The sequence below is a fragment of the Pongo abelii genome, chromosome 4 (assembly GCF_028885655.2).
Source record: "Pongo abelii isolate AG06213 chromosome 4, NHGRI_mPonAbe1-v2.0_pri, whole genome shotgun sequence".
NCBI lineage: Eukaryota > Metazoa > Chordata > Mammalia > Primates > Hominidae > Pongo > Pongo abelii.
This window is the reverse complement of record NC_071989.2, coordinates 97,942,824-97,960,986: the sequence shown is the minus strand read 5'-3', so window position 1 is coordinate 97,960,986 and position 18,163 is coordinate 97,942,824. Positions and strand designations below refer to the sequence as shown.

Below are 18,163 nucleotides of genomic sequence, written 5' to 3'. Positions count from 1 at the left end.
CACTGTTTAGATTACTGTAGTTTTGTAGTAAGTTTTGAAACCAGGATATGAGTGTGAGTCCTCAAGCTTTGTTCTTCTTTTAGAAGATTGTTTTGGCTATTCAAGGCCCTTTGAGATTCCACATGAAGTTTAGAATAGAGTTTTCTAATTCTGCAAAAATATCAGTGAAATTTTGATAGGGATTACATTGAATCTGTAGATTGCTTGGGTAGTATTGATAGCTTAACAATATTGTCCTCTGACCCATGAACATGGCATGTATTTCCATTTATTTATGTCTTCTCTAATTTTTTAAGCAATATTTTGTAGTTTTTATTGTAAAAGTCTTTCACTTCCTTGATTAAATTAATTCCCAAGTATTTTACTCTTTTTGAAGCTATTGTAAATGGAATTTAAAAAATAATTTTCTTTTCAGATCATTTCTTGTTAGTATAGAGAAATGCAACTGATTTTCATGTATTGACCTTGTATTCTTCTTTTCTGTAGTCATTTATTCTGACAGCATTTTTGGGGGGTGTGGAATCTTTATGGTTTTGTAAATTTAAGTCATGATGTGTCTTCAAAAAGTTCATAGAAAATGCACATGATGAAAAAACTATGCATGGTTTTCAAAATACTTTTCCACCAAAATAAACTCATACTACCTTGTTATAACGTGCCTGAACAGGCTCTAGTTTGAGGTGCTAAGGGGATAAGATAAATTTGTAAAAAGCTCCTATCAGAGCAACACGAATGCCGCTAAAATTGAAGCAAGAATAAATGTCAAATTTATGGTGAAACTTGGTTGGAAGAGTGGTGAAATCACTGATGCTTTAGAAAAGTTTACAGGAACGGTGTCCCAAGGAAATTAGCAATTTACAAATGAACAACTAGTTTGAAGAAGAGACAAAATGATGTTCAAGAAGAAGCCTTCAGTGGCAGACCATCTACACCAATTTATGAGAAAAACAATTCATCTTGCCTTTGCCCTAATTGAAGAGGACACAACAATAGCCAACTCCATGGAAATCTCAATTGGTTCAGGTTACACAATTCTGACCCCCAAAATTATAGTTGAGCAACTTTCCACTTAATGGGTACCAAAACTGTTGCACTCAGATCAGCTGCAGACAAAAGCAGAGCTTTCAATGGAAATTTAAAATGTGTGGGATCAAGATCTTGAAGGATTTCTTCAAATAATTATAACAGGAGGGGAAACATGACTTTACCAGTATGATCCTGAAGACATAGCACAATCAAAGCAATGACTGTCAAGAAATGGAAGTGATCCAGTTAAGGCAAAAGCAGGTCAGTCAAGAGTGAGGGCCATGACAGTGTTTTTTGGGACTGTTTAAGGAATTTTGTTTGTTGACTTTCTGGAGGGCCAAAGAACAATAACAACTGCTTATTTTGAGAGTTTTTTTGGATAAAGTTAGCCAAAGATTAAGCAGAGAAACACCCAGGAAATCTTCATCAGAGTCCTTCATCACCACAACAATGCTTCTACTCATTCTTCTTATCAAACAAGGACAATTTTGTGAGAGTTTTGATAGGAAATCATGAGGCATCCACCTGACAGTCCTGATTGGGCCCCTTCTGACTTCTTTTTATATCTTATTATTAATAAATCTTTAAAAGGCATTTACTTTTCTCTAGTTAATAGTTTAAAAATGAAGGCATTGACATGGTTAAATTCCTTGGGCCCTCAGTTATTTAAGGATGGACTAAATGGCTAGTATCATCATTTACAAAAGTGACTTTTATTTGGTGGAGTTTATGTTGAGAAATACAGTTTATATTCCTTATTTTTATCTTTTAATTTCATTTTTTTCCATGTGCTTTAAAAAGTACTGTAGTACCATCTATGGGCAGAGATAGTCTCACTTCTTAATTTTTCCATTTGTATGTCTTTTATTTTATTTTCTTACCTAATTGCTCTGGCTGGAACTTTCAGTACTATGTTGGATAGAAGTGGTGAAGTTGAACATCTTTGCCTTGTTGCAGATCTTAGAGGAAAATCTTTCAGTTTTTCACCATTTAGTATGATGTTTTTTGTGGAGTTTTCATACATAGCTTTTATTAGGTTTCATACATAGTTTTTATTATGTTTATTAATTTTCTTCTATTCCTAGTTTATTGAGTATTTTTATCATGAATTGCTGTTGAATTTTGTCAAATTCTTCTTCTGTATCAATTGAAATGATCATTTTTTCTTCATTTTGTTAATGTGATATAGTATATTGATTGATTTTTGTATGTTGAACCATCCTTGCATCCCAGGAATAAATCCCACTTGGCATGACACATAATCCTTTTAATATGCTGCTGAATTCAGTTTGATCATATTTTGTTGAGAAGTTTTGCATCAGTGTTCATAAGGGATATTAGCCTACAGTGTTGTAGTCTCTTGGTCTGACTTTGGTATCAAAGTAATGCTGGCCTCATGGAATTAGTTAGGAAGTGTTCCTTCCTCTTTAGTTTTGTGGAATCCCCCAATTCTTCTTCCTTCCCACTTTCTTTTTGTGTCCTGATTGCAAATGACAGGGAACCTGGACCACTTGTGATCCACACAGCTTCAGGTTTTCTCCAGCAGGCTTGAACACAACCAGAAGTCTAGAGTATTCCCAGGCACTAATAGAAGTATCTAGGATGTTGCCAAAAACACTATAAGAAACTAGTCTTGACCCTGAGCCAAATTCCTTAAACCCTCATATAAACTCCATATCCTGATCTCCATGCTTTGGACATATACTCAGGTAGAACACCCCTTTCCTCTCACTGTCTGCAGTGAAGATTGTTGCAGCCCTCTGTACATAAGTTCCCCTAATAAATGCTTCAAATATATCAGCCTGGCATTTAATGCTTCTTTCTTTAGAATTCCAACTGGCCAAATTGTGGGGTGATCTGAGGCATGCCCTTGTGAGAACTTCCCCATCCTTGATTTTGGGGGAAATTCCAGTTGTTGATTGAGGGGGAAAATTTTTTTTTTGGACAAGTCTGAGAAGAGTTGGTATTAGTTTTTAAAAAAATGTTTGGTAGAATTCACTGCTGTAAACATCAAGTCCAGGGCTTTTCTTTGTCAGGAGATTTTTGATTACTAATTCAATTTCCTTAGTAGTTACAGGTCTATTTATATGTTTTATTTCTTCATAATTTAGTCTTAGTAGGTTTTGTGTTTCTAGGAATTGGTCCATTTCATCTAGGTTATCCAATTTCCTGATGTGCAATTGTTTATAGTACTTTCTTATAAATCCTTTTTACTTTTGTAGAGTTGGTAGTAACATTTACACTTTCATTTCTGGTTTTAGTAATTTGATCCTTCTCTCTTTTTCTTAGTCTATCTTTTTATATCTTTTCAAATAATCAACTTTTGGTTTCATTGGTTTTCTCTATTTTTTTTCTATTATCTATTTTAATTATCTCTGATCTAATCTTTGTTATTTTCTTCCTTTTGCTAGGTTTGAGTTTAGTTTGTTCTTCTTTTTCTAGTTTCTTAAGTTGTAAAGGTAGGTTGTTTATTTGAAATCTTTGTTTTTTCAAATATGAGCATTTATAGGTATAAATTTTTCCCTTAGCACCACTTTTGCTATAAGTTTTGGTGTAAGGTTTTTGTTGTCGCCATCTCTAGGTATTTTCTAATTTCCCTTCTGATTTCTTCTTTGATCCATTCTTGTTTAATAATGGTTAACAACAATATTATGAGTTGAGTACATTGTTTAATATCCAAAAATTTATGAATTTTTCTGTTTTACTTTTTATTGATTTCTAAGATTATCGTGTTGCGGTTGGAGAAGATTCTTTGTATATTATCAACCTTTAAAATATATTGAATCTTGGGCCAGGCACAGCGGCTCATGCCTGTAATCCCAGCACTTTGGGAGGCCAAGGTGGGCAGATCACCTGAGGTTGGGAGTTTGAGACCAGCCTGGCCAACATGAGGAAACACCGTCTCTACTAAAAATACAAAAATTAGCCAGGCAGGGTGGCAGGTGCCTGTAATCCCAGCTACTTGGGAGGCTGAGGCAGGTGAATTGCTTGAACCGGGAGCCGGAGGTTGCAGTGAGCTGGGATTGCACCATTGCACTCCAGCCTGGGCAACAGAGCGAGACTCCATCTCAAGAAAAAAAAAAAAATATATGTATACACCCACCCACACACACACACACCCACACACACACATATATACATATGTATATATAAACTTAATTTGTGGCTTAACATATGGTCTATCCCAGAAAATGTTCCAGGTGCACTTGAGAAAAATGTGTATATTGTGGTGTTGAGTGGAGTGTTCTGCATCTGTCTATTATATCTAGTTGGCTTATTTTATTGTTTAAGTTATTTCTTTTATTTACATTTTTTCCTGGTTGTTCTATCCAGTCTTGAGGGTAAGGTATTAAAGTATGTAGAACTTTATATCTCTCCTTTAAATTCTGTCAGTTTTTGCATCATATATTTTGAAAGCCTGTTATTAGGTGCATAAATGTTTATAATTGTTATATTTTCTTACTGTATTAAAACTTTTATTAATATATAATATTTTTGCTTTGTCTCATTTTAAGTCTATTTTGTCCAATATTAACATGGCCACCTTTAGTCTCTTTTAGTTACTAGTTATATGAAGTACCTTTTCCCATCCTTTCACTTTCAGTCTCTTTTGTCGTAAGATCTAAAACGAGTGAGTCTTTTATAAACAGCATATAGATTGATCATAAAGGTTTAGAAATTCTGTCAATCTGTCTTTTGTACGAAGAGTTTAATACATTTACATTTAACATTATTACTGGTTAGGAGGGACTTATTTCTGTCATTTTGCTATTTGTTTTCACCATGCCATATATGTTTGTATCATATATTTCTGTCATTTGTTATATGTTTTCTACATGCCTTTTGGTTTTGTCCCTCACTTCCTGCATTATTATCTTCTTTTCTGTTTAATTTTGTTGTAGTAAAACATTTAAATTCTTATGTTTAAATTATTCTCTCATTTTCTTTTGTATATTCTGTATTTATTTCCTTCATGATTAACTTGGGGATTACATTTAATAGACGAAAGTTGTGATAGTCTAATTTGAATTTATATCAGTTTAACTTCATTCATATACAAAAACTCTGCTCCTTTACCACTCATGTTTCCCTCCTTTTTAGTTCTTGTCACCAAATTATATCTTTATACATTGTGTGCTCCAAAACATAAATTGTTACTTATTTTAAATGCATTACTCTCTTAAATAATATAGAAAACAGAATGTGTAGTTGTTGCAAATAAAAGTTACAGTAATATTAGATGTTAGACTAATAATTTTTTTAAAAGTATATCTTTTAAATATTGTCACTGTAGAGAACAAAAAGTGAAGTTACAAATCATTGTTGCAATAGTACTAGCTTTTATAATTTCTCATGTATTTATCTTTATTGGGATCTTTATTTCTTCATATAGCTTTGAGTTAATGTCTACTGGCCTTTCATTTCACCCTGTAGGACTCCCTTGAGCATCTCTTATAGCATAGGTCTAGTGGTAATGAACTCCCTTGGCTTTTGTTTATCTGGGAATGTTCTCATTATTCCCTCAATTTTGAAAGATAGTTTTGCCATATATGTAATTCTTGGTTGACAGTTTTTTGTTTTAGTACTTTGAAAGTAGTAGCCCACTGCCTCTAGCCTTCAAAGTTCCCCATAAGAAATCTGCTGGTTATCTTATTGGGCATCCCTTATATATGATCAATTGCTTCTCTCTTGCTACTTTCAAGATTATTTGTCTTTCAAAAGTTTGCTTATATGTGTCTTGATGTGGATCTTTTTGAGTTCACCTTACTTGGAGTTTGTTGAGCTTCTTGGATGTTTATATTCATATTTATGTCTTTCATCAAATTTGAGAAGTTTTCAACTATTATTTCTTCAAATATTTTCTCAGCAGTTTTCTTTCTCTCTTCCCCTGGGACTCCCACAATACATATGTTAGTCTGCTTAATGCATAGTATAGGTTCCTTAGGCTCTGTTCACTTTTCCTCAGTCTTTTTTCTTTCTGTTTGTCTGACTTAGTAATTTCATTGTCCTAGCCTTATGTTTACTGATTCCTTTTTCTGTCTGTTCAAATCTGCCTTTGAATACTTCTAGGGAAATTTTCATTTCAATTATTATAATATTCAGCTCCAGAATTTCTTTTTGTTTTTTTTTTAGGTTATTTAACTCTTCATTGATATTTCCATTTTGTTCACTCATCATTTTCTTGACTTTCCACACATCTTCTTTTACTTTTTTGACTATCTTTATTGTTTTAAAGTGTTTGTCCAGTAAATCTGCCATTAGGCCCTTTTCAGGGACAGTTTCTGTTGATTGATTGACTTATTCTTTGAATGGGCCATACTTTCCTGTTTCTTTATATGCCCATGATTTTTTTTTGTTGAAAACTGGACATTTGAATCTAATAATGTGCTAACTCTTTAAATCAGATTCTCTTCCTTCTCCAGAGTTTGCTGTTTTTTTGTTAATTTTGTTAGTTGTTTTTTTATTTTTATTTTTTGATTGTTGAAGGCAGTCTGTGTGCTAAGGATAAGCCTGAGGTGTGAATTTAAGGTCTTCTCAGGTCCTTTCTGAGTCTGTGCCTTTCCCTGGGCATGCATGGTCACTTTCTACTTCCCCCATATATGCAGTTGTTTTTGAATGTCCTGGTCCTTAATATCTGGCTCCCAAAAAAGGAAAAAGGGAAAAGTGACGGGCGAGAAAGGGTGTTGGCCCTTTAAATCCCCTGGAAGTCCTTTCAGCTGGAGGATTGAAGGGCTTGTAGCAACTGGGGGAGATGCAATAATAATGGCCACCTACCCCTTTGTCTGCACCTCTGTAATGCAGCAATCAGTAATCAGAGCACAGATTCCTGATATTTGGAGGATGGGACACTTTTTGCTCACTCTGGCTCCTACAAGCTCTGTACTTGTTGATTTAGGAATAGGTACACAACTGCCTGCTGTGGGCCTGAGGGTGGGGGATTGGTAGCTGCTACTATGATAAGAGCTGAAACTGACCCAAATCAACAGCAATTTGTCTTCAAGCCTTATTCTGGAAGTTATAATTCTTCAATCGATTCTACAGTTCCAAACTAGTTATATTAGACAAATTCTGTCAATGCAATTGTTTTCTAGGTGGGAGAAAAGATTTCTGGTGCTTCCCACTCTGTCATCTTTTTGAAATCTTCTCATGTCTTTCTACATCTTTTTAAAATTAAAAATAATTCTTTAGATTAGAACAATACAAACTAGATTTGGCCTATAGGCCATAGTTTTTCCAGGTGGCTTCATGGAGCAACCAGAAAGCCATACTTCCTTATGCATATTTGAGGGATGGTGTGGTGGGGGAAGAAAAAGCCAGTGTTTACAAACACAAAACACAAATCATAAGCATCACTGATTGGACAATCTTAAGGTTTTACACATCTTAAACTGATTCCTGAGACTAGGAATTTATAGGTGTGATTGGCTTAGGCTTGAGTTGTGTGAACTTTTGAAGATTGTGTGGCAAGAGAGATGAAGTTACCTGTGGCCCCAACTCATTATTCTGGAATGGACCCTGAGATTTTGCTTTTTTAATGAGTTTCCCGGTGATGTTGACAGTGGATGGCCTTTGGAACACACTTTGAGTAATAAGGCTTAACTAAACCTAAACAGCACAACTACTAAATGTAAAAAATTGATGGAATAAATATTGAGGAGATAATCACAATGCTAAAACTTTCTAGAAATATGTTTTCTGTAGCTGTTGAAAATAATACAACGGCAATATGTGAATTAGGTGAGGTCCCTACCATCAGGATATGAATGATAGCTATTGCCAAAGCTTTACATCAAAAGAAATTGTTCTTCATAATGAGGAAGAAAAATTTAGAATTGTCAGGCCAATCCTGGAGAAAGGAATGGAAAGGCACATAGGGAGAGGAAACTAGGAAGAGAGACAAATATATGAACTACCTTATGTAATCACGTTTTTACTTATGAATGCCTGTGAAAACTAAAAGAAGATTGATTTTCATGTGGAGTGAAGCAGAGGTAACATTTGAGGAAGATAGAGGCACAAAGGCAAATGATAACAATGTGTGTAATTGCCTCAAGAATTACTAGAATTCTTAGGGGTGCCACTCAAAGAACTCGGGAGTTATCAGAAAGTTTATAGTCCAAAGAAAGCCATCCAATCTTTAACATTTGAGTTATATGCAGTATTTTATTTATTACCCCAGTGACATTGTAAGGTAGATATTATTATCTGTTTTAAAATGAGAAAACCAAAGCTCTGAAATATTAAAAAACCTGTCCAGGGTTTCATAGAAAGCAGATTGGGGATTTGAACCCCAATTTGTCTAACCACAAAACCCATTTTCTTTTGGTTATACTAGTCATTAAAAAATTGAACAAAACAAAACTTTAAAAAATGAAGTAGGTAGATTTAGTGGTGGCTTGAGAATTTCTATATTGAAGAGATTCGGAGACAACAACCTGTATGTTTTGGCCAAGGGACTTGTCTTGAGGCTGTGTTTGCATAGTAAGCATACTATTTCTACTTAGATTGTATAGTTACTTAACATGTTTTTTTGGGGGGATCTGTTAAAACCCTAACTCACTTTTTCATGGTATCCCTGTGTGGGATCAATATTTAATAGAAATAAAATTCAATTTCTTTTTTGCTGTTTCTGAAGCATCTTGAAGAAACCATAAAAACCACTGAGCTCTATGCTTCCTGTTATTTTTTACTGTATAAATGAAGAAACTGAGACCAGAAATTTAAAATGAATTGTCCAGGGTAACACACCAAGATAGAAGCAGTTATTCCAAGGACTATTCAATGCAAATGCTTAGAGAGAGACACATTTCTTCAATTTGTGTTTAATGTGCAAATAAAAATTAAAACATTTGTCTCAAGTGATGAAGTACTTTGAGATTTGTAGAAAGTAGAATACTTGAGAATTAGAACTTACTTTCTCTATAGAAGCAGCATCATATGAAGCACATGACATGTATTTTTAGTTTCTTCTAGTATAGTATATTTTATTTGTTTTTGTTTTATCTTTGTGTTTATTATATTATTATAATTTTGAAGGTTTGCTTAGTTTTTCATCAAAAATGTTATTTTTTATTTTAAATATTTGATTTTATACAAATCCCATTTTTACTTATAACACATACTACATACAACGGCCAAATTTTTGCCACCAAAATATGTATCTGAATTTAGGTTAAAATTAATGACAGATTAAAAGAAATTTACTTTACATAAGAATGTTTTTTCTCTTAATGTGCTACTTAAATCAAGTGACCGGTGTGTTACATTATTTTGATATTATAATTGTCAATTATATTGCTGTTAATAGGCAGTAGTTCCTTGTTATAAAAGTATCTTTAAAAAATATAGATGCATAAATTCATCTGAATTCAGTATTGACTCTGTCTCTTATTAGGCTTATAGCCAAAATATGACTCAATAGGGTGAATACAGTAGCTGAAGTAATATAATAGCTTCACCCTTGGAAATCCTTTGGAGTAAAATGGTAACCACAAGGGCAAAGGGACATGTCTTAACAACAGTGCCTTTCATTGGTGCAGACGGTCAACTAAAGGACAACACACAGTGTTACAGGCTAGATGTGTAATTCTAATGGCTCAACTATTTGGCAGGAAGCATCATATACATAAAAATCATGAGACTAAAATAAAAAATATTCTTGGTACCCCAAATCTTGTCTCTAGATAGAAAAAGAAGACTAAAGATTGACTGCAGACAGAGAGAGAGAGAGAGAGAGACAGAGAGAGATTGTAAGGTGATTTGGACTTCTGTAAGGTTATGCTAAATTATCTATTTTCCCCACAGTTTGTTTCCTTGAGTTCTGTTGCTCATTACTTCCCTTTCCCCACCTTTTCTGAAGAATACCTGAGTTTTTTAAATTCTTGAATTAGTGATTTGTAATTTTTCATAATTGGGGAAAAGCTGCCCATTCATTTCCACCCCTCCCCTCTGTCCATGTATGTTAGAAACTACAATAAATAAGAGGACCTCGTTTTCAGTAATACAGAATTTACTTACAGAATATAAGCACTTTTTATTTGAAGGTCTTAGGTCCCAATGTTCATTTGTATAATTCCCTTGTGGTATAGGAACATAAATATAAGAGCATTTATTAAAGAGTTGGTGAGTCAGTGAATCTAGTGTTAAGAATGAGGTATAGATGAGCAGTTTAGAGTCTGGGTGATCTGTTTGACTTCTTCTGATGAATCAAGAGAAGTGGGAAGTATGAATCTTAATGTTAAGGACAGGATCCGAATCCAAGAACAGCGTGGTGGGGTGGTGCTTGAAGTTTGAGGGGGAGCAACTGTTCATTTCCAGAACATCTATCCAGGAAAGTAAAATCCAAAAAAAAAAGGTGGGGAAAAGGGAAATGATTGAGAAGTCAGGAGTTCCAAGAGTATAGGATAATGGAGAGGATGAACAGGAGGGTTGGAGAATCATGAAGAGAAGTGGACCTGTGGCTGGGACTGTGTGCAAGGTTAATATAATAGGCTGTAGGCCGGGAGGACACCTTTTAGTCCAGTTCTTGTCATGTCCTGTTTACGTTGACCACATTTCCCTTTCCACTAACATTTAGCATTTTAATTTAGCTTTCACCTCTGTCAAAACTAAGTTACTAAACACCTTTACAATTTCATTCACTAATTTAAGTTGATTTTTGGTAGAACTCATTTTTCTTTATAAATCACAAGACATGGTAGAAAGACAGAGGAAATCCTGAGTAAACAGAAATCTAGCAGGCAAACCCTAGGTCAATTTTTGCTTAAAGGAAGATTCGTGTCATTTTTTATTACTTAGGGCAATATTTCTCAAAGTATGTCCAGAGGAACACTTGTGTACAATAAAAATTACTCATTTAAAATATGTAGACTTTTTAAAATTTAGGACTTCTTAGAACTATTATTATGCTAAGATAACATTGTCATATTCAGTATTAAAACAATTTATTTTTTGATATTTTTCCTATCTTGAAGTTTATCAGAGGTATTAGAATCATGTTAACTTAATGTGGGAACATGAAGATAGAAAAAAAATATTTTCCAATTGATTTTGGTACTTCCTTTTTCCCTGTTATTATTTCCAGGGGGACGCATCAGGAGGATAATTCCAAGAGTTTAGTGGTGAATTTCCTTGGCTTCCACTGAGGTAATAGTCGTGTTAGGTCACTCTGTGAAGAGGGATAATCTACTCTGATTGGACATCTGCAGAGCTTTAAAGGCTGTTGCAGCCAGAAAGCTCCCGAGAATTCTGAATCCTGGGGCTCCCAAAGTTCCACCTCTTTGGACCAACTGATCTTTCATTTTAGTTTATTTGTTAGAGACACTGGAAATGACATTACCTCAGACTTCCTTTTCCATTCTCCTTTAGTAGGATCTTTGGGTTTTCATCCTGAGAGATTAAATTTTTTAAAAATTATTTATTTATTTATCTTTTATCCCATTAATAGACCAACACTAAAGCAGTAATGAAAAAGGAATTACTTTCTCCCCAAATTCACGCTGCTAATTGGCTGACAAATGGTCCTCTGCTTGAGCATTTCCTCTGGAAGGGCCATCCCACCATGTATTCCAGATACATTTTGCTCTGTGAACTAACACTGTTAACAAGAAGCCTTTTTTTTTGGTCCCTGAGAACAACAACGTAACGCCTAATGATTGAATACAATTGAACACCTTTGTTTTTAAAATGTGATAAAATAAATTCTATTTTATACCTGACTTGATTGAAATCTAAATATTATTTCTTAGTAAAATTTAATTTATAACTTATAAATACGCATTTATTGATATATCCAAAAAACCGTAGTCACATACTACTTTAAAAATCGTATTTATTAGTGGGGATGAAAGAGAAGCCTCTACTTTTCCTTATTCCTTAAAAGTAAAGAATACCTTTAAGACTCTAACAGCTTTAATTTTGTTAGTAGGTAAAAGAAATCTCAAGGAGAAGTGGATACTTTAAAAAAAAAAAGGAGCATAACAAAGGTGCTCATCTCTCTGAAACCTATATTTTAGAAATGCCTAATGTTAGACATTAAAGGTTTGCATGTGCATCATCATATTTTATTGAAGTTGGTAATAATTTACTTATTATCTGCAATGGGTTTCTGAAAAATATTTCTCTTTCCATTAAGGATTTCATTTTCAGCATTTGCTTGTCAGTTAAATCCTCACATCATTAATGTAACTTCTCATCACAGGGAGAATTGAATATTCATGCATTGCTCAAATCACTGTTATTCTGGCCTGTTACTTTTTTATTCTTCGTGAAAGTGGAGATAGTTAACCCATCACTTTACAGCTGAGGTTGTTACATTTTCTGAGACTGCTTTGGTTTGTAAATGTAACATTTTGTCATATTTCTACAGCAGGTAGTAATTTCAGCTTTTGCTCTTGACCAGGTCCAGGTAGGTCATTTAGCTGTTTGCTCTTTGTTAGCCACTTTATTAACTCTTTGGTAGTGTTCCAGACCCTGGATTCATGCTATTTCAACCCTTCATTTGGAGCGTTGCCTGCTTTTTTGCATGGTGAATAAAACTCTTCAATGATGATCATGCTCTCACGTGCCTGACCTATACCCAAGGAATTAGTTTTCCTGTCTGTGAGACACTTGAGGAGCATTTTTAGATGGCCAACCAGACTAGATGATCTTTTAAGCCCCTTTTTGCTATACGATTCTAGGATTCTATTTGTCTGTTGTTTTATCTCACTTGCAGTGAATCATCATTAATAAGACTAGCCTTCAAACCTTTTTTTTTTTTTTTGAGGTCAGAAGCTACATTTTCCTTAATCTGTATTATGGCAGGATCAAGTCCCTCCTGGGTCCTGCTCCATTTCTGGGTCCCTGCATATATACATCTGCCTTCAGAGGCCAGGTTCAAATTAAACTAGGGCAGCAGAAAGAGACCTTTGATAATGCTGCCACAAAGTAAAAGAAGAAACAATGACTCTTTTTGCATAATAACTCACAGGAGAACTGATGACCTTTGGCATTTTAAAAGTCTGATTGCCATTTAGCTGCTTGCTTCTAAAACATGATCATTGAAATCAGCTTTCCTTCCCCCTTCAGAAGGAAAAACAAAACAAAACAAAACAAAACAAAAAAATCCTAATGGGCCATTAACAAAACTTTCTAAAAGTCAATGAAACATTGGCAACTAGTCTAAAGCAGAGTAGAAGGAGGTAAAAGTAGAATGACGGTGGGAAGCAAATTGGATTCAGAGACTACAGGAGCTATCAGGAAGGAGCAGGGAAGAGGTTCTGGGGAAATCAGAGGATGTAGTGGCTGTAAATCTGCTGTGCTTGTTTAGAAGGGAGTGTGGCTGGACAGAGCTGAATGTGATATAGAACACCAAAAGTGGATACTATGTTGGATTACAGTGCATGACTTGAGCCTGAATATGCTTGGGAAATTTATGCAGGTTATTGCTTGGTTAATGGTAAGGAATTATTTTGTCAATGGATTGTATAGTTTTGCTTTTCTATGAAGGTTTAATAGGAGAGTTACATTGTTAATATGCAATTAGTATTCATCTAAGAGATGTTTGTTCTAAAAAAAACCTAGTGTCAATGATGAATGTCCAGGTTTCAGAATGTAATCTTCTAGAAGGTAAGGAGAGAGCATATTCTACAGGATGTTTATGAGACTCAGTTAATCCAATTCTGCCTTTGCGTTACTCCTTGATAGCACACACATCGTTTCAGGCCACACTTAGCCATTTCATGGTTGATTTACTATCAGAGAGTTACTTGAGGAAGCCACAGGGCAGGAGAGAACCTAATTAATATTAAACATCAACAATAATTTGGGCTTGTTTTCATAAGTTGCCTGATAAAGGAACATGCTAGCTCTGGGTTATCAGTATAAATTAATGGTGGCTTCTTGTGCTCCTGGCCAGAATCATTATAAACTGTTTAGCATACAAATTATTATGGAAAGTATTTTTCACACAGTAGAGCTCAACTCATTCATTTCACTAGTCTAAGGATCCAGTAATTTTCAGACCAACCTCAACAATCTCTCTCTACTCTCACTAAAGTTTATTAATAGCAGAGAGCTGTCATGAAATCACTTACTGCAAAGACTTAATTACTTCTACAAAAGACGCTAGAGTGCTATTGTTTGTCTATTTATTATCAAATAATTTAATAAAAAATTAAAATGCAAGTCTATTTATCAGGAAGAGAAGTACACTTCTTTATACTATGACATCTTAGCAGTTTGTCACATCCATACACATAGAGAGTACTCACACTGGCTAATTTGCTTTGGTTTTTATTAAGGCTCCTCATCGGTATGATGCTAAAACTTTAGAACACTTAAGTACAAGAGGAATTCTACACGTTACTAGGAACATATAGCAAAAGTAGGAAGAATGGCAAGTGTCTTAATGGTTAAAACAAGTATAAGATTTTTATTTGTGTCTAATTTTTATGTCCCCACCCTCCATAAAAATCTAATAAAATTCCTTACCAAATTTACAGTTAATATAACAAAACAGACTGGAATAAAGTTTACAAATGGCAAAGTATAATAAATGTTTTATACAAATGAGGATTTAACTATCTGAGGAGAAAAAAAAAGCAACAGGCCAGAACAACAGTGATTTGAATTAGACATGAATATTCAATTCTGCCTATGATGAGAAGTTACATTAGTAATGTGAGGATTTCATTGACCAGCAAATGCTGAAAATAAAATCATTAATGGAAAGAGAAGTATTTTTCAGAAACCCATTACAGATAATAAGTAATTTATCACCAATTTCAATAACACATGATTTCTGTATGGCGGCTAATTCATTATATGCAACTTGAGATTTGGTTGAACAATAGTGTTTCTATGTAATTCAATTCAACAATTCACAATTTGAGTGCCTACTATGTGATCCTTTGAATTTCTGTGGTAACAGCTGTAATGCCTCCTTTTTAATCTACGATTTTATTTATTTGAGTCTTTTTTATTGTTAGTCTGGTTAAAGGTTTGCCAACTTTTTTTAACTTTTCAAAAAAATGACTTTTTGTTTCATTGATCTTTTGTATTGTTTTCTTCATTTCAATTTCATTGATTTCTTCTCTGATCTTTATTATTTCTTTTCTTCTACTAATTTTGGGTTTGTTTTTTTCTTGCTTTTCCAGTTCTTTAAGATGCATGATTAGATTATTTAGTTGAAGTTTTTCTTCTTTTTTGATGCAGGCATTTATAAGTATAAACTTTCCTCTTAGTACTGCTTTTGCTGTATCCCATAGGTTTTGGTATGTTGTGTTTACATTATCATTTGTTTCAAGAAATTTTTCAACTTCCTTTTTAATTTCTTCATTGACTCACTGGTCATCCAGAAGTATGTTGTTTAATTTCCATGTATTTACACAGTTTCCAAAATCCTCTTGTTACTGATTTCCAGTGTAATTCTTGATGTTATTCCATTTTTTTGAATGCTGTAAGATTCATTTTGTGAGCTAACATGTGGTCTGTCCTCGAGAATTACTCATGTGCTGAGGAAAAGAATGTATATTCTGCAGTAATTGGATGAAATGTTCTGTAAATATCTATTAGGTCCATTTGGTCTATAGTGACAATTAAGTCCTATGTTTCTTTGTTGATTTTCTGTCTGGAAGATCTGTCCAATGCTGAAAGTGGGATGTTGAAGTCCCCAGCTATGATTATACTGGGGACTACCTTTCTTTTTAACTTTAATACTGTTTGCTTTATATATCTGAGTGCTCCATTGTTGGGCACATATATATTTAAATTTGTTGTATCCTCTTGCTGAATTGGCCCCTTTATCATTATGTAGTGGCCTTCTTTGTCTCTTCGTTTTTGTCTTGAAATCTATTTTGTCTGATATTAAGTATAGCTACTCCTGCTCTTTTTTGGTTTCCATTGACTTGGAATATCTTTTTCCATTTCTTTATTTTCAGACTACATGTTTCTTTATAGGCGATGTGTGTTTCTTATAGGCAAATGAAAATTATGTCTTGTTTTTTAATGCATTCAACCACTCTGTGTCTTTTGATTGGAGAGTTTAGTCCATTTACATTCAATGTTATTATTGATAAGTAAGGACTTACTCCTGCCATTCATCCTTTGTTTCCTGGTTGTTTTGTGGTCTTCTGTTCCCTCTTTCTTTCCTTTCTGTCTTTCTTTAGTGAAGGTGATTTTCACTGGTGATATGATTTAGTTTCTTGCTCTTTGTTTGTGTATCTATTGTATGTTTGTTTTTTGGTTTGAAGCTACCATGAGGCTTGCAAATACTATCTTATTACCCATTATTTTAAGCTGATAACAATTTAACACTGTTATAAACAAACAAACAGGAAAACTCTACAACTTAACTTTGTCTCCCCGCTTTTTAGCTTTCTGTTGTTTCTGTTTATATCTTATTGTACTATGTCTTGAAAAATTGTGGTGGTTATTATTTTTTATTGGTTCATTGTTTAGTCTTTCAACTTAAGGTAAGAATGCTTTATACACCACAGTTAGAGTGTTATAATATTATGTGTCTTACTGTGCACTTACTATTAGCAGTGAATTTTCTACCTTCAGATGATTTCATACTGTTTATTAACAATGAACACTCCCTTACTGAAGTACTTCCTTTAGCATTTATTGTAGCATTGGTCTGGTGTTCATGAAATCCTTCAGCTTTTGTTTGTCTGGAAAAGTTTTTATTTTTCCTTCATGTTTGAAGTATATCTTTGCTGGATATATTATTCTAGGGTAAAGGTTTTTTTCCTTCAGCATTAAATATGCCATGCCTCTCTCTCCTGGCCTGTAAGGTTTCCACTGAAAAGTCTGCTGCCAGACTTACTGAAGCTCCACTGTATATTATTTGTTTCTTCTCTTTTGCTGCTTTTAGGATCCTTTCTTTACCCTTGAACTTTGGGAATTTGACTATTAAATGCCTTTAGGTAGTCTTTTTGGGTTAAATCTGCTTGGTGTTCTACAACTTTCTTGTATTGGGATATTGATACCTTTCTTCAGGTTTGGGAAGTTCTCTGTCATTGTCCCATTGAATAAACTCTCTACCCCTATCTCTTTCTCTACCTCCTCTTTAAGGCCAATAACTCTTAGATTTTGCCCTTTCTAGGCTATTTTCTAGATCCTGTAGGTGTGCTTCACTGTTTTTTGTTCTTTCTTCTCCTCTGATTGTGAATTTTCAAATAGTGATTGTGTATTTTTAAATAGCCTGTCTTCAAGCTCAGTAATTCCCTCTTCTGCTTAATCAATTCTGCTATTAAAACACTCTGAAATATTCTTTAATATGTCAATTGCATTTTTAAGTTACAGGATTTCTGCTTGATTCTTTTTAATTATGTCAATCTCTGTGTTAAATTCACCTGATAGAATTTTGAATTCATTTTTTGTTATCTTGAATTTCTTTGAGTTTCCTTAAGACAGTTATTTTGAATTCTCTGTCTGAAAGGTAATATATCTCTGTTTCTCCAGGATTGGTACCTGGTGCCTTATTGAGTTCATTTAGTGAGGTCATATTTTCTAAGATGGTCTTGATACTTGTAGATGTTCGTCTGTGTCTTGGCATTGAAGAATTAGATATTTATTGCAGTCTTTTCGGTCTGGACTTGTTTGTATTGGTCCCTCTTGGGAAGGCTTTCCAGATATTCAAAAGGACTTGGGTATTGTCATCTAAGCTGTATCTGCTTTAGGGGACTCCCCAAACCCAGTAACACTGTGACTCTTGCACAGTCATAGAGGTATTGCCTTGATGATCTTGGACAAGATCTGGAAGAATTCTCTGGATTACCAGGAGGAGGCTTGGGTTCTCTTCCCTTATGTCCTTCTAAACAGAATCTCTCTCTCTCTGTTCTGAGCCACCTAGAGCTGGGGGTGGAGTGACATGAGCCCCTCTGTGGCCACCACCTCTATGACTGCACTGGGTCAGACCTGAAGCTAGCACAGCACTGGGTCTCACCCAAGGCCTGCTGTCACCACTCCCTGGCTACTGCCTATGTTTGCTGAAGGCCCTGGGTCTCTACAATCAGCAGGCAGCAAAGCCAGCCAGGTATGTGTCATTCCCTTCAGGGAGGTGAATTCCCACAGGCAATGATTGAGTTTAGAGGTGCTGTCTGGGATTCAAGGCCTAGAGTAAAAAAACCATACAAATCAATCTAATGTT

The 18,163-nt window shown here is 34.4% G+C and overlaps 1 long non-coding RNA gene across 1 annotated transcript in view; it reads left to right on the top strand.

The window, feature by feature from the left end:
* Positions 1-18,163, top strand: part of LOC103890672 (uncharacterized) — a 127,632-nt gene that overhangs the window by 74,778 nt on the left and 34,691 nt on the right. The window contains exon 4 of the long non-coding RNA XR_654976.1: positions 11,111-11,172. This is a non-coding gene — a long non-coding RNA (uncharacterized LOC103890672). The remainder of the gene's footprint in view (positions 1-11,110; positions 11,173-18,163) is intronic.